General features: G+C 36.8%; 2 long non-coding RNA genes across 4 annotated transcripts; one reads left to right on the top strand and one right to left on the bottom strand.

Annotated features, from left to right (window-relative positions):
• The first annotated feature begins 71 nt into the window (after positions 1 to 71).
• On the top strand, positions 72 to 8506 carry LOC110908903. 3 transcript variants are annotated; one of them, XR_002575015.2, is made up of 4 exons: positions 72 to 205; positions 720 to 786; positions 7551 to 7617; positions 8423 to 8506. It is a non-coding gene; the product is annotated as an uncharacterized LOC110908903 (long non-coding RNA). The 3 variants fall into 3 exon arrangements; XR_002575016.2 differs by lacking the exons at positions 7551 to 7617; positions 8423 to 8506 and adding an exon at positions 1592 to 1797; XR_002575017.2 differs by lacking the exons at positions 72 to 205; positions 720 to 786 and adding an exon at positions 6903 to 7036.
• A 3662-nt stretch (positions 8507 to 12168) lies between these two features.
• On the bottom strand, positions 12169 to 12785 carry LOC110905698. Its single transcript, XR_002573350.2, has 3 exons — positions 12726 to 12785; positions 12353 to 12419; positions 12169 to 12265 (listed from the first exon to the last, which is right to left on the bottom strand). It is a non-coding gene; the product is annotated as an uncharacterized LOC110905698 (long non-coding RNA).
• Positions 12786 to 25627: the final 12842 nt, after the last annotated feature.

Below are 25627 nucleotides of genomic sequence, written 5' to 3'. Positions count from 1 at the left end.
AAATGAAACTCTTATTACTAATAGTAACAAAATCAAAACCAAACACACCAAAAATTGGTGGTCTGGTCGACAGAAGCAGAGAAAAGGGGCGACCCCCATATCCAAAACCCTAACATCACCATTTCTTGCAAATTGAAGGCTCAAATCCTAACCAAAACAAAATCCGAGCTTAGAATCGTGTTCCTCATCGCGAGAGGGTCTAGAGGTATGTAAAATTTTGTGAGAATTCACTACTTGAAATTCTCATGAATCTAGCAAAATCTGAAATTTATTTGATGCATGATAGTAATTAGTTAGATTAAAGATGAAATAGTGTCTAGGGTTAAAACCTAGACAACTATAGGTGAAATCATGCCCTAATTCAGGAAAATTCCATGAATCCATAAATGTTAAGTTATGGGTTTTGTATGTTGATGATGAATATTAGGATTTTGAGTGTAATCCTAGTATAAATTTCATTATAAGAAGTAATTCCAGTGATATTGATACTAATTGTATGCAAAATTGCTATTATAGTGAAATTTGATGGCAAATCTTAAAGTCACGAACTTGTTTATGAAGGTGGAAAAATCTGACCCGCTAGGTGTTTGTAGAAATGCCTAAGTGAGGACTTAAATGTTAAAATTTGGATAAAAACGCAGATTTGAAAATGGTCCATAATGATGTGATTATGGTCATGAAAAGAGTTCTAAACATGTTGTGAAAACTGAATTTTCTAGGCAAAGAGTCCGGTTCCTCTAGCGGACAAGCCGAGGGGAAATCACGAGGAAAAGGCGCGCTCTAAAGGTACGAAATTTATCGTTTCGTTACATTATACCTTATTGTTAGTTTTATGTAGTCAATTTTGAAACACGACGACCAAGATTTACCAATACGTCACGAATATGATTAGTGCCTTAAACAAGTAAATGGGTCAAAACAAGTGAAAATGCATGAAATCTTACATATCCGAAATGGTGTGTAAGTTTAACACCCAAACGGGTCAAACAAGTTATGGTAATAAGCATGAAGCATGACCTTATTACACAATGCGTGAATTACATGATAAGTATGCCGTGTAACGAACACCATACCCAAATTAAGAAATCTTGTTCTTAATATAGGAGCTAAGGTGCATATCCGATGCATGAAAATAGTATAAACAACCAAATATTATGTCTTGTAATCTAGGGTGTAAGTTGATTTCGTAAGCATGCCCGCTCAAGAATAGTTGAGTAATGTTATAAACCAAAACAAGTATGAAGTACTAGCCCAGCCGCGCAGCAATTTATGCGAATTTGTGTTGTTTCGACTCATAGCGAATCAGCAAGAAAACTGCATTTTAAACAAGGAAGAGATGTGCAGAGTCTACCGTAAATTACGGTAGTACCGTAATTTACGGTGGCCTGAAATTATTTACGGTGAGTCTCTACTGTGTTACGGTAGATCCCAAATGACCAGAAGCCACCGTAATTTACGGTGACACCGTAAATTACGGTGGAGCCCTGTTTGACAAAAGTTGTTTTGATCATTTTCTCGAATCCGTGTTCGGACCTGATTCGAATACGTAATTACCAAGAGTGTTAGTACTGATGCTTGTTTTAAATGTTAGTTCTCAGGTACCAAGAAAAAGGATGAAGATCAAGCAAATGAATCGAACCGAACACACACATTTTAAGAACGCTTCCGCTTCCAAACTTTGTGTTAGAAACTATGTAAATTAATGGTAGTTACTGTCTTGTATGTGGTTTGTAACAACAATACACGAAGGTTGTGTTAATTTTGGGTTAAACTATGAAAGTTTTTGTAAAGTCGTCATTTTGGCGTTAAATGCAAGGTTTTTAGATTATTAAATTTGGTAAAATAAGCTGGGTCTTACAAGTTGGTAATCAGAGCTTAAGGTTGCCAATAAGTGTTCGGTTCAAGCTTGATCAACATCCGGTAAGAGTTATTGCTTAAGTAGAATTTAGAAGTATAGAAATAATTCACAAACGAATATACATGGAAAAGAGTGTGTAAGCACACTCAAACACAAGAAAAGCATGAAACAAGAATAATAGAATCAAGAGTGTGTAAGCACACTCAAACACGAGAAAAGCATGAGACAAGAATGATTGAGTCAAGTTGCGAACTTGATCAAATCAAAACAAGTAAAACATGTATTACAAATGAAATGTTTAACGATATATGTAAACATTTCAGTATCAAAGATGGCAAGCGGAGGTGACGGAGATGCGGTGCCAAGAGTCACCGAACAGATGAGAATAGTGATTGCCGAAGAAGTTGGAAAGGCGATCGAAAACAGCTTGTCGAATTTCATTGATAAAATCCAAAATACGGTTTTATCAGTGGTAGAAGAAAGAATCAAGAAGCTGGAAGATAATTCAAATCTAGCAAAGGAAAAATCCGGGGAACGAAAACCTTGTTCATACAAGGAATTCATAGCTTGTAAACCGCCTATCTATAATGGGGAAGTTGATCCAATCGTGTGTCAGCGATGGATAGGCGATATCGAGGGAGTGTTCGAGAGAACACATTGTGATGAAAATGACTACGTAGCTTATGGTACGGGTCAATTAAGAGGTCAAGCGAAGGATTGGTGGGATAACAAGAAGAAAGAGATTGGAAACGAAGCGGCTAAGGCCATGACGTGGGAGGAGTTTAAGACGCCGTTTCTTAAACACCATAGCCCCAAAGCGGTTATAAACAAGATTAAGGAAGAGTTCATGCAACTCAGACACAAGGGTGAATCCATAGACAAGATCACGGGGGTGTTTATGGACAAAATGAAGTTCTGTGATGATCTGATCACGAACGAAGAACAGAAAGTCTATTACTACCATAACATGCTGAGCGCTGAATATAGGGAGTTCATAACCCCTTCAAAGTATGAGACCCTTACCGAGATTGTCAATGCTGCTCGGGAAAGGGAGATTGAGTTGAAGAAGAGTATAGAGCGGGGTGAACGAAGGGCACAGGATATAAATCCAAGCCCTACCAAGAAGGCAAGAACGAATGAAACATCAAAGAAATCAGACGCAAAGAGCGGTACGCCAAGTTGCAAAATCTGCGGCAAGAATCACAAAGGTGAATGTCGCTTCAAGGATAAGCCATGTCCTATATGTCGAAAAACGGGACATATGGCTATATCATGCCCGGAAAAAGTGACCGTTTGTTATAACTGTTACCGAACGGGTCACAAAAGATCAGAGTGCCCAGAATTGGCGGGAAAGAATGAAGGGCAAGATTCAAAAGGTGAAGCCGCAAAAGCCAAAGCAAGATCCTTTCAATTGACCGCTGCTGAAGCAAAGGTCGAACCTGACGTGGTCTCAGGTATATTCACTATAAATTCAATTCCCGCACGTGTGTTATTTGATACTGGTGCGAATAAATCCTTTGTTTCATATGGGTTTATTCGACACCCCTCATTTGTTCTAACAAAATTGCCTATGCCTTTAGAGGTAGAGATAGGTAATAATAAAAGCTTTATTGTCTGTGATGTATGTAAAAACTGCACGATGAATATTGATGACGAGGAATATGCAATAGACTTGATCCCGATGTCGATGGGAGAATTCCAAGTGGTAGTGGGAATGGATTGGCTATCCCGTTACCACGCAAAAGTGGTTTGTTTCCGAAAGGAAATAAAACTAACTTCTCCTAGCGGAAAGCAAGTTACAATATATGGAGAAAAGGGAGGTAACCCGGTGATATGCTCAATGCTAGAAGCTCGCAAACTCATGAAACATGGATGCAAGGCCTTTATGGTATATGCGAGCGAAACGGAAAAGGAACTCCTCAAAATTGGGGATGTACCAGTCGTGCGAGATTATGAAGACGTGTTTCCGGAAGAACTACCGGGGATACCGCCAGAACGGGAGGTAGAGTTCGGAATCGAGTTGATTCCGGGCGCGAAACCCGTGGCCAAGGCGCCATACCGACTTGCACCGTCGGAGTTACAAGAATTGATGTCTCAAATTCAGGAATTTCTTGACAAGGGATTTATCCGACCGAGTGTGTCTCCGTGGGGCGCACCAGTCTTATTCGTGAAAAAGAAAGATGGCAGTATGCGCATGTGTATCGATTACCGGGAGTTAAACAAACTCACGGTGAAGAATCGATACCCACTTCCAAGAATCGACGATTTATTCGACCAACTGCAAGGAGCAAGTTGGTTTTCCAAAATTGATCTCCGATCCGGTTATCACCAATTGAAAGTCAAGGAGGAGGACGTACCCAAAACGGCTTTCCGTACGAGGTACGGGCATTATGAATTCCTCGTAATGCCTTTCGGATTGACCAATGCGCCCGCGGCTTTCATGGACCTCATGAACCGGGTTTGCAAACCCATGCTAGATAAGTCGGTAATTGTATTTATCGACGACATTCTGGTATATTCAAAGAGTGAAGCCGAACACGTGTGTCATTTGCGGGAGATATTAGACACACTTAGACGAGAGAAGCTGTATGCAAAATTCACGAAGTGTGCTTTCTGGTTACGGGAAGTACAGTTTCTTGGGCATCTTATTAGTGCTGATGGAGTACTAGTAGATCCGTCAAAGATAGAAGCTGTGACAAAATGGAGCCCTCCAAGAAATCCCTCGGAAATCCGAAGCTTTTTAGGGCTTGCGGGATATTATCGGAGATTCATACAGGATTTCTCCAAAATTGCCTTACCCTTGACCAAATTAACTCGTAAGGAGGAAAAGTTTGTGTGGGGCATTAAGCAAGAGGAAGCTTTCCAAACACTCAAGGAAAAGTTGACCCACGCTCCGGTACTGACCTTACCGGAAGGGACTGAAGACATGGTGGTTTACTCGGACGCTTCTCAATTGGGGCTCGGATGCGTGTTAATGCAACGAGGCAAGGTTATCGCCTATGCCTCGAGGCAATTGAAGATTCATGAAAATAAATATCCGGTTCACGACTTAGAATTGGCGGCGGTGGTGTTTGCCTTAAAGATATGGAGACATTACTTGTACGGAGTAAAGTTTACAATCTTTACCGACCATAAAAGCTTGAAATATTTCTTCGACCAGAAGGAATTAAACATGCGGCAAAGGCGGTGGTTAGAAACCGTCAAGGACTATGACTGCGAAATACATTACCACCCCGGTAAGGCCAATGTAGTTGCCGATGCGCTGAGTCGCAAAACAGATTATGCCCCGATACGGGTACGATCAATGCAACTGGTTGTGACTTCAAGTTTACTAGAACGAATTCGAGAAGCACAAGATGAAGCTGTAAAGGCGGAAAACTGGAAAAAGGAAAGAATTATTGGTCAAGTTAAAGACCTTGAAGTGGGCAGTCACGGCCTAAGAACTCGTTTTAATAAGAATCTGGGTCCCCAACACATGTGGTGTTAAGAAGCTTCTCCTTGATGAAGCTCATAAATCCCGTTATTCCATTCACCCGGGGGCGACCAAAATGTATCATGACTTGAAGCAAAACTATTGGTGGCCCGGAATGAAGCGAGACACTGTGAAATATGTGGAAAAATGCTTGACATGCCTACAAGTCAAAGCGGAACACCAAAAGCCGTATGGTAAGCTCCAACCGTTAGAAATTCCGGTTTGGAAATGGGAGCAAATCACGATGGACCTATTGACTAAACTACCTAAAACAAGTCGTGGTTTTGACGCTATTTGGGTGGTCGTGGATAGGTTAACTAAAAGCGCCCACTTTATTCCGATTCGTGAAACCTATACATCTGAGAAAATGTCGGAGGTATACACCAATGAAATCATAGCAAGGCATGGGGTACCGATATCCATTGTATCAGACAGAGATACTCGGTTTACCTCGAAATTCTGGCGTGAATTCCAAGAACAGATGGGAACCAAATTGTTCCTTAGCACTGCTTACCATCCACAAACGGATGGGCAGAGCGAAAGAACAATACAAACATTGGGTGATATGCTACGGGCTTGCATTATTGACTTTGGGGGTAGTTGGGATGTCCATTTACCCTTGGTCGAATTCGCGTATAATAATAGCTATCACGCGAGCATTAAAATGGCCCCGTATGAGCTATTATATGGCAGAAAGTGTCGGACTCCGGTATGTTGGGGAGAGGTGGGCCCGCGAGGGCTAGCACCAACTGATGTAATCCGAGCTACAAATGCGAAAATTGACATAGTTCGGACACATTTAAAGGCGGCTCAAGACCGACAAAAGGCATACGCAGACAAAAGAAATAGGCCAATTGAGTTCCAAGTTGGCGATACGGTCATGCTAAAGGTTTCCCCATGGAAGGGTATTATTAGATTCCAAAAAAGGGGAAAGTTGAGCCCGAGATTCATTGGGCCATTTAGAATCATTGAACGAGTTGGTAAGGTAGCTTATCGACTTGAATTACCCGAAGAATTGAGTGGGATTCATAACACATTTCACGTATCACATCTCCGGAAATGTTTGGCCGACGAGACCACTCATGTCCACTACGATGATATCGAGGTGGATAACAGTCTCAACTATGCAGTGAAACCGATTGTGATTTTAGATCGTAAAGAGAAAAGCTTGAGGAACAAAGTGATAAATCAAGTCAAGGTTAAGTGGGACCACAGAAAAGGGTCAGACACTACTTGGGAATCCGAAGAGGAGATGCGGCGTCTCTACCCTACATTATTTGGTACGTAATTCGGTTTCGGGGACGAAACCCCTTTTAAGGGGGGTGGACTTGTAACACCCCAAAAACGTAAACCCGTATGTTATAAAGTTCAAGGAATTAATAAACAAGAAATTACCAATTAAGAACTTAACCTAGTTAAGTTCTAGTCTAGAAATAACTCATATTATGGTTAAAATACTTGAAACTAGAGAAAATGGTAGTCAAGGGACTAAACTTGTCAAAAATGAAACTCTTATTACTAATAGTAACAAAATCAAAACCAAACACACCAAAAATTGGTGGTCTGGTCGACAGAAGCAGAGAAAAGGGGCGACCCCCATATCCAAAACCCTAACATCACCATTTCTTGCAAATTGAAGGCTCAAATCCTAACCAAAACAAAATCCGAGCTTAGAATCGTGTTCCTCATCGCGAGAGGGTCTAGAGGTATGTAAAATTTTGTGAGAATTCACTACTTGAAATTCTCATGAATCTAGCAAAATCTGAAATTTATTTGATGCATGATAGTAATTAGTTAGATTAAAGATGAAATAGTGTCTAGGGTTAAAACCTAGACAACTATAGGTGAAATCATGCCCTAATTCAGGAAAATTCCATGAATCCATAAATGTTAAGTTATGGGTTTTGTATGTTGATGATGAATATTAGGATTTTGAGTGTAATCCTAGTATAAATTTCATTATAAGAAGTAATTCCAGTGATATTGATACTAATTGTATGCAAAATTGCTATTATAGTGAAATTTGATGGCAAATCTTAAAGTCACGAACTTGTTTATGAAGGTGGAAAAATCTGACCCGCTAGGTGTTTGTAGAAATGCCTAAGTGAGGACTTAAATGTTAAAATTTGGATAAAAACGCAGATTTGATAATGGTCCATAATGATGTGATTATGGTCATGAAAAGAGTTCTAAACATGTTGTGAAAACTGAATTTTCTAGGCAAAGAGTCCGGTTCCTCTAGCGGACAAGCCGAGGGGAAATCACGAGGAAAAGGCGCGCTCTAAAGGTACGAAATTTATCGTTTCGTTACATTATACCTTATTGTTAGTTTTATGTAGTCAATTTTGAAACACGACGACCAAGATTTACCAATACGTCACGAATATGATTAGTGCCTTAAACAAGTAAATGGGTCAAAACAAGTGAAAATGCATGAAATCTTACATATCCGAAATGGTGTGTAAGTTTAACACCCAAACGGGTCAAACAAGTTATGGTAATAAGCATGAAGCATGACCTTATTACACAATGCGTGAATTACATGATAAGTATGCCGTGTAACGAACACCATACCCAAATTAAGAAATCTTGTTCTTAATATAGGAGCTAAGGTGCATATCCGATGCATGAAAATAGTATAAACAACCAAATATTATGTCTTGTAATCTAGGGTGTAAGTTGATTTCGTAAGCATGCCCGCTCAAGAATAGTTGAGTAATGTTATAAACCAAAACAAGTATGAAGTACTAGCCCAGCCGCGCAGCAATTTATGCGAATTTGTGTTGTTTCGACTCATAGCGAATCAGCAAGAAAACTGCATTTTAAACAAGGAAGAGATGTGCAGAGTCTACCGTAAATTACGGTAGTACCGTAATTTACGGTGGCCTGAAATTATTTACGGTGAGTCTCTACTGTGTTACGGTAGATCCCAAATGACCAGAAGCCACCGTAATTTACGGTGACACCGTAAATTACGGTGGAGCCCTGTTTGACAAAAGTTGTTTTGATCATTTTCTCGAATCCGTGTTCGGACCTGATTCGAATACGTAATTACCAAGAGTGTTAGTACTGATGCTTGTTTTAAATGTTAGTTCTCAGGTACCAAGAAAAAGGATGAAGATCAAGCAAATGAATCGAACCGAACACACACATTTTAAGAACGCTTCCGCTTCCAAACTTTGTGTTAGAAACTATGTAAATTAATGGTAGTTACTATCTTGTATGTGGTTTGTAACAACAATACACGAAGGTTGTGTTAATTTTGGGTTAAACTATGAAAGTTTTTGTAAAGTCGTCATTTTGGCGTTAAATGCAAGGTTTTTAGATTATTAAATTTGGTAAAATAAGCTGGGTCTTACAAGTATGAACCATCCTGACACACGAAAACATGTTGCAAGCATGTGCGTGATTAACTTTAATAAACGTTTGGAAGGACAATTATCTTGGGCATCCAGCCGTTACCGTTTTAGAATGCATACAGCTCTATTTGAGGCATTGCATGGATGACAACGCCAACCCCCTCGTTAGACTGAGCTTGTACTTGAAACTTCAGAAAAGATTGTTCAGATCAGAAACTGTATAGCGACAACATGTGATCGCCAGGAAACCTGATAAACTTAGGAAACGCTGGGAGTTCGCTGCAGGTGAACGATTCATGTTGAAAGTCTCACCCTGGGAGGGTGCAGTACGCTTTGGGAAGTGTGGCGAGCTTGACTTACGTTATGGTGGGCCATTCAGAATTCTAGAAAGAATCGGTAAGGTGGCCAACTAACTCGAGTTAACTAACAGACTGGGTAATGCCCATGCTGTTGTTCGCATTTCTAATCTAAGAAGTGTCTGCCCGATGAAACGCTTGCGGTCTCCTTATAAGAACCATAGATTGACGATAAGTTGCAATTTTTGAGGAAACAAAGCACAGTTGAATTCCAATTATGAGAGTTCGCAGGAACTCAAGACTAAGTATCCGCAATCGTTCGAAACCACTAAAGCAATCCTGATGCAACCAATGAATTTCGGGACGAAATTCCCTTTCAAGTTGGGGATGATGTGACACCCGAGGAAAATCCACAATCATCCTCCTTTTCGCCGAGACTGCTTATCAAATTTCGGGACGAAATTTCTTTCAAGTTGGGGATGATGTGACAACTCGTAATCTCAAGCCCATTCTGTGTATCGATTCCCTTCGCATTTCATAATACGTTGTAACTTCTGTAAACGCTATATTAATTAGTTGAAGTATTTAATTGTATTTGAGTGTATGTTAGTAAAGTGTGATACGTGAATGTCGTACGCATGTAATCTAAGCTCAGTCGCATAAGTATCTCGGTCAGTCGCACAAGTATCTCGGATTTGCGCATTCGTTCCCAACCACACACTCTTGTTTCTGTTGTGTGCTTATCTCGGCCCAAACCCTTGTTACCCGTGTTATGATATACGGCCCAAGAGAAGCCCAACTGCCATCCCACTTCTTGAATTGTGTACGGCCCAAACCAAATAAACCCCACTTCTTGTAGTAATCAGCCCAACCCAAAAATCGTCCCCCTTTGACTCCCTTATGTATACGTAGAGGGTTGTTAAAAAAATATATATATAATAATAAACCCTACTTCTTGGTGTTGAGCGACGGTAGAAGAACCAACAAACCACACGTACGCATTACTCTCGCTCGTCCCCCTCTCTTGGTGTTCTGGTCGGATTTGTAGAAGGTTGTATCTTTTCTGTTGATGAGGTTACGTGAAGACGACGCTGATTGTTAAACCAATAATGATGAAGATCGACCGACACCGACGCCGATGCCGACGCCGTTGCCTGTAGCACGAGTAGTTCAATTTTAGGTTGGGATTTTCTGCTCGGTTCTTATGCTGTTCGTAGTCGGTTCGAGGTTCGGGTCAGAGCAGCGACAAGCCGACATCACAGTCCTTTGGTTAGTATACGTATATGTGTCTTTGATGAAACTGTTTGATAAATTAGATGAATATAACATGGTATGAAACTGTTCGATAATTGAATGAATGTTGCATAGTGGGCCGCATGGTTTGGTTATGTGATAATATATGTTTGGTCAGTAGATGCTAATATGTTCTTTTAAATAAACTCTCGGTCAGTAGTGTATCAACCCCGAATACCTATGTTTGTTTTGATTCTTGAATTTGTATACGTTTATTTATTTTGGAATAAATTAAAGAAGGTGAAAGTCTGCTGTTGTGAGTTATCTTTGCACATTATATGGTTGTAAATTGATTCGGTAAATATTGCTGATAAACTACCAGTTTAGATTTACATATTGTGATGATGATTCTGTGAATGGTTTGATGGACTTTCTGTATATCATTAACACAACCAACTGAAATAATGGCCATGCTTGAATATGAATGATATTGGAATTGGAAATAGGAGCTGCCATTAGAAGGTGATGGATTCTGGGTTTTCTTGAATGTACAAGTATACTAGCATAGGGTACAACCTACCCTTATGTTGCATGTTTGAAATCTGTGAATTAAAGGGAATTTGTCCTATTTGGTTGATTTAAGGGGATTGTGATGATTTCAAATGGGCCGCACATATCATAACTTTACTGGGCCACGAAAGGATTATGGTGTGGGTGAGAAGATTAAGTGTTATAATCATTACTAGGCCATTAGCTTATTTAAATTGTGCACCATGTGATTAACACAACAAAATGTAACTGTTACGTGACATATGAATTATGAATTTGTGATGTGGACTTGTAAGTGAACCAACTACATGATGATACCCGGCTGTTATGTTGTATGATATACTGTGATGATTCAAAGAGCATTGTGTGTTCCTCGTATGTTACTACGTGTATGCAGGGAATGCAATGAATACGTGAATTGCTATTACAACATGTGAAACAATTAACGCCACTATCTGTACGACACTTGTTTGCTATATGCGTAAAAAAATGTGGTTTAATTGCATGCGAAACTGATTATCGTTGGTAACCATGTTAGGAATTTGATTGATCACCTGTGAATAACGTAACGTAACATACCGAGCAATCAAAGGTGAGTTCACTGTACTTTTCTAAGCATGCGTCCCGGTGGTTTGGGACATCTGGTAAACGTTTCTAAAGGGAATACTGGGTAAACTGTTTATTTGGGATGTTGGTTATTGAACACAGTATAAATCATGTAAGACCCCATACATCTACCGTGTTGCTGAAGAAGCAACGAGGTATTTAGTTGATAGCGCTATTAGGTTTGGCACCCTCACACCGGGCCGAAAGGACGGGCGTGAACTAATTACCTGGACTTCATGACCAATGCCTAGTTAGAGGCATTGGGGTTGGGCATTCACATCGTGTACATATAAGACCCCTTACATCTATTCAAGGTTGTTTGATACCTTGACATCATGACCAATGACTAAATGGAGGCATTGGGGTTGGGCATTCACATCTAGTCGCCACATACGATAATCGAGTTAATAACAACATCAAATCAAATTGTTGAACTGTTTTATACACGTAACTGGTAACTAACTCGGTAACAAAACTTTGAACTCACCAGCGTCGTCTGACACACTTGTTTGCATGCTTGTAGGTCGTTGGTTGTCTTGCATTGGAACTTGCTGTCTGGAGTAGCTGGAGTGGTCATGGGTCGACTGGAGGGATTCATGTTATAGATTTCTTGATACTATATATTGGTTTGAAAATGTCTAACTTTGGTTTGTCATTTGCTTCCGCTGAACATGTTGGTTTTCATTTAAACCCGTTGATGGTATTTTACATTAATAATTAAGGATTTTATTTTGAAACTTGTACGTGTTCAATGTAATTAGTGGCTCGTTATTGGTATGTCACACGCACAACAGGGACATTCCCTAAGTGGTATTTTGGGGGTGTGACATTTATCCTCCAATGCCAAATTTGGTGACTCCAATGCGATTGGTGCAACTACTTCCTCCATTGTCTGTAGGGATACCAGATCTTAAATTAGCATTTGTTTGTTTGTTTTTGCATAAAAAATTGTGAAAATAAAAAAAAATGTTATTCTTACCTTCACCAAGGTATCAGTTTCTCTGTCCCCATAATAGGATTCATGTTCATGGTGCCCATGCTCATCCCTGATTCATAAAAACAATAAGTAACTGAGTATAATATATACGGGAGGGATCAAGCGAAAACTTCTTTTATCCCAAGAACTCGAAAACTCCTTTTATCGCAAGAACTCGAAAACTCCCGAAAAAAAACCTAAAAAACACACCAACCCCCCCCCCCACACACACACACAAAAAAGACTAACCTATTTTTTCAATTTGTGTTAAAAATTAATATTTGTTATCCTGGTTTATAATTTTAGATTGTATTTACAAAAGAATGAAGTATGCTGAAATTGGCAAGTATATAAAAAGAATACACAAGTTATTTACCTAACATCACTGCCCTTACGGAATATGCGAATAAATGGATAACCTTGTATGTGGTGACTGAAATCCAATTAGAAAAAATTAATAAATAACAATTTATAAAAGTAGAAAAATATAGAGCAATGAACCAACAACTGGAACCACAACTAACGTGCAGAAAACAGAATAACACGATAACCAATGGTGTCCGAAAACATAATATAAATCCTATCTGAACAATCAGTTGAAGCTATATCAGTCCTATCAGATATATAATTCTTCATTACCTAACCATGAGCTGCACCACAATTATCACATAACATCTTAAATTCTATTAGTACTAATTTGAAACTTAATTTAGTATTAAAACCTGTAATGAATATGATACCTGTTGCGATAGTTTACATTAACAGGTCAAACTGACAATCTGTATTCAATTTCAACTAATAATTTTAAATCATTTCGCCTATAAAACAAATTTAAAACCATACATACACAACGCATACACATACAACTATAAATAACCGGTCAAATAAGCGATAAATTAGCCAGTACAATCACACAACATCGTAAATACTATGAGTACTAATTTGAAACTTAAGTTAGCCAGTACAATCACACAGATGATTAATAATTGTTGATTCAAGAATCATACAGAAAGATCCTTCTTACCGAAATCACCATGGGAACCCTAGCCATCATCGCCTCGCAGATGTAGACACAGGGCATCGATGATTTTCGTTTTATCAATCCTACAATACTATTGATTGTAGAACCTCTTGAATCATTGAGAGAAGAAATCGAGGGGACGATGATGCTAAATCATTTAGATTGTAGAACCTCTCAGATGGTAGAAGCTTCAAGCCAAAGGAAGATGGAGGCTAGGGTTTCGGTGTGAAGCAGTGAAGGAAAAGAATGAGGCGACATGAATTTAGGTTTTTAGGTGACTTATATACCCAGGTTATAAAACGGGTCGGGTTTCCTAAAAACATGATCCGCGAGTAGCTAAAATAACCCAGTTCATTTTCCCGCCAAAAATGAATAGGCTCTAAGGAGATGCCACATCAGCCCAAATTGTCACGACCCCCGACCCCACCCTGACCGGAATCGGGAGCCGCGAGCAGTCAAGTGGTACCGGTGATTATTTTGAAAAAACATTGCAGCGGAAATTTCATCAGGACCGTGAGTTAGGAAAAATATCAGAGTTTAGAAACACCGGATTTTATTTAAATAGATGGAATAAATTCCAGGTTTTACAAAGGTAGCTTTTAATACGGGATAAACCCCAAAAACAATATTTCTTAAGTTGATTTAATTAATAAAATAAGCCACTTCTTGAAGTCCTTTCAGTGTTGGATCCAATCCTTACTCCAATATACTATAATTACCTGAAACGCGTTTTAAAAAGGTTTTGTCAGCGGGAAATACTGAGTGAATCATTCTATTTATTTAAAATGACTCGTTTATTATAATTTACAATATTAAGAGTTTTTACATATGTTTCTGATATCTACCAACTACCCACAGTATTTGTCACTCGACCGGATCTGTGACTGTGGTCATATCACCATTGGCTGCCCCAATGAATGACGTATATCACTTAATTTTAGGTTCGCCCACCTAATGTGATTAAAACAGTAGTAATGTGCACAATACCCCACATACTGGCTGTAATTTGGTGATTACATAAACTTAATAACTGTAATTATAACTCTGAAAATAGTTTGGAGTATTGTAAAACAGTTGATAAAAAGAGAATGACTCACTTTATGTAAGATTGAGTTATCAAGCTTCTTGATTCTACTTCTTCCGATAATTAAGCATGCACTTTATTATTCTGGATCTTCTGATGATTTAATAGTTTGTTTGATTGTGAGTGTGTGGTTGGGAGTATTATGGTAGTTAAACATATAGTTTAACAGAATGGAATACGTATTTGTGTAAAACCCAAATCAAACCTTAACGGTAGTCACGAGATTCGAACCTTAACGAATTTCACAAAGTATAGTCTTATTCAGACAGTACTTTGGTATCCATTTAATGAACTCACAAAGTATAGTACTTTGGATTCCGTTTAACGAAATTCACAAAGCACAACACTTCGGCATTCGTTAGATGGTTCCTGAATCGATCGGACAGAACATCGCATCGGTGATTATTGGTTAGAACACCAACGTATAGAGAGAAGAAGAAGAGAAATGAGCAAGGAAGAATGAAATCCTAGGCTCCTATTTATAGGTAAGAAGTATGCCTTTCTTAGCTAGGAAGATTTCTTAGTCATTAAGGTTCCTTTTATTTATTTACTTTTTCTTAACTATTAAGTTTGCTTAACTATTAAGTTTTACTTAACCATTAAGTTTACTTTAACCATTAAGTTTCCTTAAACAGTAAGTTTCCTTAACTATTAAGTTTACTTAACCATTTAACTAAATAACTTATTTAGCTTAATAAATCTTGCTTAGCTTAAATTAGCTTAATTAATCTTGATTAGCTTAATTAATCTTGATTAACTGGCTAAATAATCTTACTAAACTTAATTAATAAATTAATTAATCTACTCAGCTAACTTAACTGCTAAGTTTATTTAACTTATTAAGTTTTACTTAGCTTTTAAGTATTCTAGCAGCTCCCTGCTTACGAGTTCTAATTTCTAGATACAAGGGAACTCGTATTAGTATATTAACTCAATTCAACTTTAACGATAATCACGAGATAAAAACCCTCACAACGATTTACAAGTGCAATACTTAAAACTTCAGCGGATTCACAACAAATGACAGAGTATAGCCCGAGTTCGGACAACACTCAAACATTCAAGTCGAAATCACGATGAATAACAAAGTATAACTCAATTTGAGCAGCACTCAGCCAATCGTTGGATAGTTATAATCGATCGGATAAAGTATCGTACCAGTGATTAGAGTTATTACCCTAATAACGGGCAGAGTTTAGGGATTTAGAGGGTAAAATCCCGAGCTATTATTTACAAAAATAAAAGCTGACGGAAAGAAAAGAATTGAACAGCGATCGAGTTAATACCCAGCATCGTAGCAGCACTTCGTGAATCGTGTGTGTTAGTTGTGGTAAACAGAACAGAATTCAGTGTGTATAACGAATTCCTTCATCGTTTTTGTGCCCAGAATGAAGTGCCAATGTCTGCTATTTATACCCGAAATTGGACATGCTTACGGACCGTAAGCCTTATCCCTTACGGTCCGTAAGGGGTATGAACCGACTATAGGGTAGCCACGTGTGGGACTAGGCTTGCTGAGTCACTGAATTCGAGAAATTCTTAACTGACAACGAGAATTAAAGATAATCGTCCACTAGGGTTTACCCCCCCTGGGTTTTAGGGCCCTGATCCAGATTCCGATTGTTCTGAAATTTTTAGAGTTTGTGCAGAATTACTTGGGTGTCTCAATTAGGGTTTCCTTATTGGACAATTATCATACTAAATATTATTTCTAGTGTGAGTTGTTACATCCTCCCCACCTTAATAAAAATCTCGTCCTCGAGATTTGGACTATGATATTTTCTTTATGTTTCTTCTTTTAATTAAGAGAAACAATGTATCGTAATATGAGTACATAATTGTACCAAGAATATGACAATTCAAACGAATGGCGTATGAATAGGGTTTAGCACAGGCTACAAATCTATTCGGACGCTATAAAGTGTTTGTAATGATTGAAAGAATTCAATGATGATCGAATAAATTTATCGTTTTCGAATTTGAGAGTTTTAAGGAAGCGAATCTGGATATTTCAAAAGATGAGACATTATGATGAAATGATATAGTTTCCAAGGTGATTATGTTTAAGCCAAAAGATATATGGTCTATAGATTTTTAGAATGACTGTGAAGAACTTTTTGGAATTAGTAAAATTCTTTGTCAGAAGAAAACTTACCTTGATTGGTACCTAAGGAAGACTTAAGATTGACTGGTTCAAAATGAAATGAAAACATGAAAAATGATTTGTCAAATATTGAATTATGATATGAGAAAATTAATGTGCTGAGATGGGTGATTTGTAAGAATACATGAAAAGACAATAAAGTTAGTGTATTTTTGTCTTAATACATAATTGTATTCAGATGACTTTAATCAAAATGTTTGATTAAATATAAGTGATATTTTGATTTATTAAATACTTTTTCCTTTTATGTTATCATAAAATAGAATAACAAATAAATATAGATAGGTTTAAAATATCAAAACCCGTGGTAATTTTGACAAAATAATGATATATGTTTTATAAATAGGTTTACCCAATATTCTAGAACTCATGATTATCATTTTTTTTTAAATCAAGTATGTTTAATTATAAGATTTTATATAGGGTATTTTAAATCATAAAAGTAAAATACTAAATGTTTATTTTAATATCAAGCATACTTAAATATTGGCTTGCGTAAATGACATTTGATATTTCAATATATATATATATATATATATTATTATAAAAGAATATTTCTATAAATATTTAATAGTTGTGAAATATTAATGAAGATGAACATTTATTTATAATATGTCTTGTTCATGAATACTTAGAAAATTATTTAGATAATTTTATTCGTCCCTTTTAATTGGTTTATGAAAATATGTCTTCTCTTTACAGTACAAAGTATATATATTTCTATATATAATAAAAATATTTTTATATATAATTGAAATTTACTAAATAAGTATGATGACTTAATTTATATATATTAAATAGTTATTGTCATGGTTGGATATTGGTTAGTGCTGCCTTGTTTAAGCATAGGTGATCAGTCCATGCCTAACTAAGGCTACGCTATCCAATACCTGTCTTGATAATAACCTTAATACCTAAAAATAATATTAACACCTACTATTATTAATATTTTATTACAAATATTTACCAAAAATAAATAATAATAACTAGTCATAAATTTAAACGAGATTAGCGAAATTTTCAAATTTTGTGAAAAATGTCACCACAAGGTGATCGTAATAGAAATGATTTGATTAATTCGAAGACTAAACAAGTATGTTATGGTTCAAGAGAATTGAAGTGCTTGTTGGGACTATTTTGAATATGATGGCTTCAATCCATCATATGGGACTTTGAATTGAATACGTAATGCGAGCAAGTTCAAACAATTGAACTTGGTGTAAACAAAACGAGTTCAAGAAAGTTCTGATATGGTTACAACAAAACCATGTATACCATAATAAGGAAATCGAGTTTTTCAAGAAATTTATCGATCAAATATCAAAGAGTAATCATTTTGCGAAACGCGGTTTACAATGCAAAGATCAAGTATAGCGAAATGATATTTGAGTTTAGATAAAACAACAAATTGGAATGAAGTCTTCCTATGATTTTTATAATTCAAATGAACCACATGCGCAACAAACAGTGCATGTGTAACGTGTGGATTTACCAAGAAATGAGACAGATCAATATTCGCTACCATGAAAGAAATCCTTATAGTATGATGACCATTAGGGGAAGTAGCAAGGCCAAAGTCTATTTACAGAGGTCAGCATTTTAATGAAGGGAATATAAGAGCTTTATCTGGAATTTTGTGTGATAACCGTTGTTAAGTGACATTATCAGGGAATGTCAAATAAAATGAGATAGGGGAATTGTAAAGGTATGGGATTCCTTTTGCAGTGCTAATAATTATGACTCGGATTGGATTCTTGTTCTAACGTATCTTAGTGAAATTTAGATCGTTTGTAAGATCATGTGGTAAAGTGCCGCTTTTTGATTAGTAGTACTTTTACTGACGGAATTAGTATGGGTGTCATCGTGCCTAATTTATATTTTTCAAAGGTCTTGCCTTGGAAGTTGTGTGTGATAAACTTCGAAGTTTGTGGACATATAATTTAAGTTTTATGTGTTTTCTTGTGCATTAGCACAACTTTATATGCTTCTTACTTGCGTTAATAGTTTATGGTAATGTATTGGAAATTCTTATACTTTTGATGGCATTCCAACTTATAGAGTTTCCACTGTTTATGTTGATGCTCGAGTTACGAGGTAGATGATCAAACGAAATAATGTTTGATATTGGAATTAAAGATATATGCAAGAGATTTCTAAAGAAATCTAAAATTTATTATTGACACAGATGTTTGTGTTTTATTCTTAAGTGACTTTTGGAATTTCTTATAGATATATATATCTATATAGTTATATATTTCATATGCTGTAATATACATACCCGCTATAAGGCCAATGTATTTAACAGATTTATTTTTTTTTCCAAAAACAAGTCCGATATTAGGTCATGATATTATTTAAGGGAAATCTTGTCACTTGTTTGACATTTTATATACCCCATCTTACCCGGTTTGCGCCGGAGAGGTAACCTCAGTATATCCGGACAAGCTGGAGAGTCTGCTACTCTTTACCCAGTTTTGCCGGAGAAAATTTTCTATTTCCCATAAATAGTATCTTTTCAAAATGTAAAAGTGCCTCTTTTATTAGGGCTTTTATCCAGAATTAAGGAAATTTGTATTCCCATAACATATCTTATTCTAGACCAAGTAATATTAATAAGCAAGAAGCAATTAAGTGCTATTTCCTGCTAATCGTCATTCTTATGGGATACCAATATCCATTACATTGTACTTATATAAGTAATTTACTTTAAAGTTTATTTTAAGGCAAAATTCTTAAGTTCAAGTCTAAATATCATTCAGAGTGCTATCAGATAATATTAATGTTCTAACTCTTCGTTTAAGCTTAGGTATTATTATTATAACACCTACTTGCTCTAAACAAGTGGCTTAGTTTATACTAAGGCATCTTTTCTTATGTTCAAGTCTAAATGCTATCAGATGTGCTACTCGTTAATAGCAATCTCCTAACTCTTTTATTTAAGCTTAAGTATTGTTATCACAACACTTATAGGCTTAAAGCAGTGGCTTAGCTCTGATACCACATTCTGTCACGACCCCCGACCCCACCCTCACCGGAATCGGGAGCCGCGAGCAGTCAACTGGTACCGGTGATTATTTTGAAAAAACATTGCAGCGGAAATTTCATCAGGACCGTGAGTTAGGAAAAATATCAGAGTTTAGAAACACCGGATTTTATTTAAATAGATGGAATAAATTCCAGGTTTTACAAAGGTAGCTTTTAATACGGGATAAACCCCAAAAACAATATTTCTTAAGTTGATTTAATTAATAAAATAAGCCACTTCTTGAAGTCCTTTCAGTGTTGGATCCAATCCTTACTCCAATATACTGTAATTACCTGAAACTTGTTTTAAAAAGGTTTTGTCAGCGGGAAATACTGAGTGAATCATTCTATTTATTTAAAATGACTCGTTTATTATAATTTACAGTATTAGGAGTTTTTACATATGTTTCTGATATCTACCAACTACCCACAGTATTTGTCACTCAACCGGATCTGTGACTGTGGTCATATCACCATTGGCTGCCCCAATGAATGACGTATATCACTTAATTTTAGGTTCGCCCACCTAATGTGATTAAAACAGTAGTAATGTGCACAATACCCCACATACTGGCTGTAATTTGGTGATTATATAAACTTAATCACTGTAATTATAACTCTGAAAATAGTTTGGAGCATTGTAAAACAGTATATTAAAAAGAGAATGACTCACTTTATGTAAGATTGAGTTATCAAGCTTCTTGATTCTACTTCTTCCGATAATTAAGCATGCACTTTATTATTCTGGATCTTCTGATGATTTAATAGTTGGTTTGATTGTGAGTGTGTGGTTGGGAGTATTATGGTAGTTAAACATATAGTTTAACAGAATGGAATACGTATTTGTGTAAAACCCAAATCAAACCTTAACGGTAGTCACGAGATTCGAACCTTAACGAATTTCACAAAGTATAGTCTTATTCAGACAGTACTTTGGTATCCATTTAATGAACTCACAAAGTATAGTACTTTGGATTCCGTTTAACGAAATTCACAAAGCACAACACTTCGGCATTCGTTAGATGGTTCCTGAATCGATCGGACAGAACATCGCATCGGTGATTATTGGTTAGAACACCAACGTATAGAGAGAAGAAGAAGAGAAATGAGCAAGGAAGAATGAAATCCTAGGCTCCTATTTATAGGTAAGAAGTATGCCTTTCTTAGCTAGGAAGATTTCTTAGTCATTAAGGTTCCTTTTATTTATTTAGTTTTTCTTAACTATTAAGTTTGCTTAACTATTAAGTTTTACTTAACCATTAAGTTTACTTTAACCATTAAGTTTCCTTAAACATTAAGTTTCCTTAACTATTAAGTTTACTTAACCATTTAACTAAATAACTTATTTAGCTTAATAAATCTTGCTTAGCTTAAATTAGCTTAATTAATCTTGATTAACTGGTTAATTAATCTTACTAAACTTAATTAACAAATTAATTAATCTACTCAGCTAACTTAACTGCTAAGTTTATTTAACTTATTAAGTTTTACTTAGCTTTTAAGTATTCTAGCAGCTCCCTGCTTACGAGTTCTAATTTCTAGATACAAGGGAACCCGTATTAGTGTATTAACTCAATTCAACTTTAACGATAATCACGAGATAAAAACCCTCACAACGATTTACAAGTGCAATACTTAAAAAAATTCAGCGGATTCACAACAAATGACAGAGTATAGCCCGAGTTCGGACAGCACTCAAACATTCAAGTCGAAATCACGATGAATAACAAAGTATAACTCAATTTGAGCAGCACTCAGCCAATTGTTGGATAGTTATAATCGATCGGATAAAGTATCGTACCAGTGATTAGAGTTATTACCCTAATAACGGGCAGAGTTTAGGGATTTAGAGGGTAAAATCCCGAGCTATTATTTACAAAAATAAAAGCTGACGGAAAGAAAAGAATTGAACAGCGATCGAGTTAATACCCGGCATCGTAGCAGCACTTTGTGAATCGTGTGTGTTAATTGTGGTAAACAGAACAGAATTCAGTGTGTATAACGAATTCCTTCGTCGTTTTTGTGCCCAGAATCAAGTGCCAATGTCTGCTATTTATACCCGAAATTGGACATGCTTACGGACCGTAAGCCTTATCCCTTACGGTCCGTAAGGGGTACGAACCGACTATAGGGTAGCCACGTGTGGGACTAGGCTTGCTGAGTCACTGAATTCGAGAAATTCTTAACTGACAACGAGAATTAAAGATAATCGTCCACTAGGGTTTACCCCCCCTGGGTTTTAGGGGCCCTGATCCAGATTCCGATTGTTCTGAAATTTTTAGAGTTTGTGCAGAATTACTTGGGTGTCTCAATTAGGATTTCCTTATTGGATAATTATCATACTAAATATTATTTTTAGTGAGAGTTGTTACACAAATCTTTATGTTTATTATATATAATAGAAATAGATTATAAAATTGGAAATATGATTACCAAAATTTGAAACTAAGATATAGCAAAATCGAGGGGCATGGAAATGGCACCAAAATTGGAAATTATAATTTTTATAAAATCGAGATTTTGCTGTGAGTGGAGAACAAATATTTGGAAATTATAAAATTGGAGATAAGGAAGTTTTCAAAACAACCAAAATCTCCAAACATATGTGAATTAAAAGAATTTCCAAATCGTTTCAAGGATTTAGAGATTTGATTTATCTCTTTTAACACTTTTTCGAACCGATCAAAATACCAAAATATGACAATTTTCACACAAAATTGATGAACACAATGAAGAACGCGAAGAACACCGAACCAAAAATAATGAAAATCTTGAATATTTGATACAAAACGAGCCTAGAAATAGGTTCTAAAGGCTCTGCTACCACTTGTAAGTCCCGAAAACTGGATCTTTCAATGATATCAAACCTAATCTTGTGAGAGTGCGGAATCCAATCACAAGATGATTCAAGATAAACCGAAAACGAGAAATAACAAGAACACCAAAATTACTTTAACTCACACATGTTTTGATTACTTGAACAAGCAACGTCTAGTATGAGTACACCACTCCAATTCGCCTCCCACTCTCTACTCTCTGATTCTCTAGAATTTCTGTAACAATGGAGGTTCTAACCCTAAAACAAGTTAGAAACTTGTTTATATACATAAACAAGCCCAATCCCTACATAGGCTCCCCTTGGGTCTGCTTGGCCCACATGGCCTAAAGCTTGGCCCAAGTGACCTATAAAGGTCCAAAACCTAATATAAACTAACCTTGAAAGGACCAATTCGTAACCATAGCCCGCTATGTTAATTTGATGCGTCAGTCTCACACTTTAGGGCCTAACAGGTCATCCGGACGGATGACCATTCGAATGGTTCGTCATTCGAGTGGGTGAGTGTGTTTGTAAATCATTTCAAATTTTGAAGTTTTCGTTGCAACATAAATCAAGTCATTCGATCGGATAATTATCCTGACGGATGGCCATTCAATCGGATGGCTATTTGATTGAAAGTGTGATATTCTTTGAAGTTTTGATCAAATCGTTTAATTGTTGAAGGTTGTAAAGATCATATCACCTGGTCGAATAGCCATCCGATCGGATAATCATTCGATCGGATGGTCATCCGATCGGATGGCTATTCGATCGACGATCTGATGTTTTGAAAAATTCCACAAGTTTTCTAAGTTAAAAGTTAAAGTTTTATGGAGACGGCATGACGACGTGTCAAACAACGAGAAACCACACCAAGTCCAGCTCAGTCGATCAGATGGGAATCACCCCATTCGACCAGGCTAACTGTTCCTCATGAAATTTCATGTTCAACCCGTGAATCGGGCGTCTCTTCGATAGACTCCGTTCTCAGACTGGTTCTCAACTAGAGAATGAGTGGAGGACCTGAATAAGTTTGGATTCCATCGGTCTTGTATGGAAAATAAGAAAAGTTGAAGAAAAGGCTTGAAATCAGTCAGAAATGTTTAGATCTAGGTGAGATTCGTGTTAGATCATATGGAAATCCTTTAGATCTGAACGAATGTTAATGAGATGATGTCACACTACAGTTTGCTTAAGAAACCAAGGTGATGTCACCTTCAAGAAGTCCAAATCAGGTGATTTTGTCACGGCCCCCGACCCGGGTAGACCCGTTTCAGGAGCCGCGGGACAGAAATCCCGTGATATTTATTTAATTGAGTTTAACAGCGGAAGTTTATCATCAGGATCGTTGTAAAGCTAAAAACTTTTCCCGATTATTTTATTTCACAATTCGGGATAAAGTCCCGGTAATTTACAATAACATAATTTTACTGATAAATCTTTATTTTTAGAAAACATATTTCTCTATTTTATAATGAGCCACTTTCTTAAGCTTGAAATGCTCCCCAACACTTTTCCTGAATTACAATAGATCACCTGAAACATATTTGAAAAAGGTTTTGTCAGCGGGAAATACTGAGTGAATCATTCAGTTTACTAAAATGACTCGTTTGTTATAATTTACAGTATTAAGAGTTTTTACATATGTTTCTGATATCTACCAACTACCCACAGTACAATATATCACCTGAAACATATTTGAAAAAGGTTTTGTCAGCGGGAAATACTGAGTGAATCATTCAGTTTACTAAAATGACTCGTTTGTTATAATTTACAGTATTAAGAGTTTTTACATATGTTTCTGATATCTACCAACTACCCACAGTATTTGTCACTCGACCGGATCTGTGATTGTGGTCATATCACCATTGGCTGCCCCAATGAATGACGTATATCACTTAATTTTAGGTTCGCCCACCTAATGTGATTAAAACAGTAGTAATGTGCACAATACCCCACATACCGGCTGTAATTTGGTGATTACATAAACTTAATCACTGTAATTATAATTCTGAAAATAATTTGGAGTATTGTAAAACATTTAATAAAAAGAGAATGACTCACATTGCAGATTTAATACGGACAGAATATGGTTTAGCCTTGTTAACCTAATTTAAATAATAATGCACACAAAACCGGGTTAGTGATCAATACAGCATTTACGATAACTCACGAGATCAAATTCTCACAACGAACGACAAAGTGCGATACTTAAACATTCATCGAATTAACGACGAACGACAAAGTATCACCCTAATGTGGGCGGCACTTAAACATCCATTGGATATATTGATCAGTCGGAAAATGAATCGTAATAGCGATCGAGTGATTACCCTGTTTTGCGGCAGCAATTCGATATTAGTGTGTGTTTTGGGACTGTTTCTGCTTATAACGTACTCTACACAACGAATTTCTTCGTCGAATTAACAACAGAAAGCAAGTCCCAATGTCTGCTATTTATACTGATTTTTTGGACAGGCTTACGGACCGTATGCCATTTCCCCTTACGGTTCGTAAGGGGTGCAGTCTAATTACATAGGCTAGCTGGGTACGGGACTAGCTTGCATGACTCATCTTAAAATCGAATTTCAATCAGTACAACAAATTTTAAAGATAATTATCACTAGGGTTTGCCCCCCTTGAGTTTTAGGGGCCCTGATCCTAATTCCGATTGTTCTGAAAATTTTAGGGTTAGTGCAGAATTACTTGGGTGTCTCAATTAGGGTTTTCTTATTAACTAATTATCATTCTAATTATGAATTTTAATGAGAGTTATTACATCCTCCCCACCTTAAGAAAAATCCCGTCCTCGAGATTCATTGAAATAGATGAGGGTATTTCCGCTTCATTTCTGATTCCAGCTCCCAAGTATATTCTGGTCCCCTCTTCGAATCCCATTTGACTTTGAATAGCACTAGTCACTTGTGTTTAAGAAACTTGACCTTCCGGTCTTCTATTTGTAAGGGTTTCTCTATGAATTTCAGCTTTTCATTTACCTCCACATCTTGAAGAGGTACTACCAGGGATTCGTCTGATAGACATTTCTTGAGATTGGATACATGAAATACATCATGTACTCCAGCTAGTTATTCTGGTAGTTGTAAGCGATAAGCTACTGGTCCTATTCGTTGGATCACTGGGAATGGTCCAACATATCTTGGACTCAG

Source organism: Helianthus annuus, chromosome 12 (genome assembly GCF_002127325.2).
Source record: "Helianthus annuus cultivar XRQ/B chromosome 12, HanXRQr2.0-SUNRISE, whole genome shotgun sequence".
NCBI lineage: Eukaryota > Viridiplantae > Streptophyta > Magnoliopsida > Asterales > Asteraceae > Helianthus > Helianthus annuus.
The sequence above is the reverse complement of the archived record's forward strand: the minus strand, read 5'-3'. Positions and strand labels throughout refer to the sequence as shown.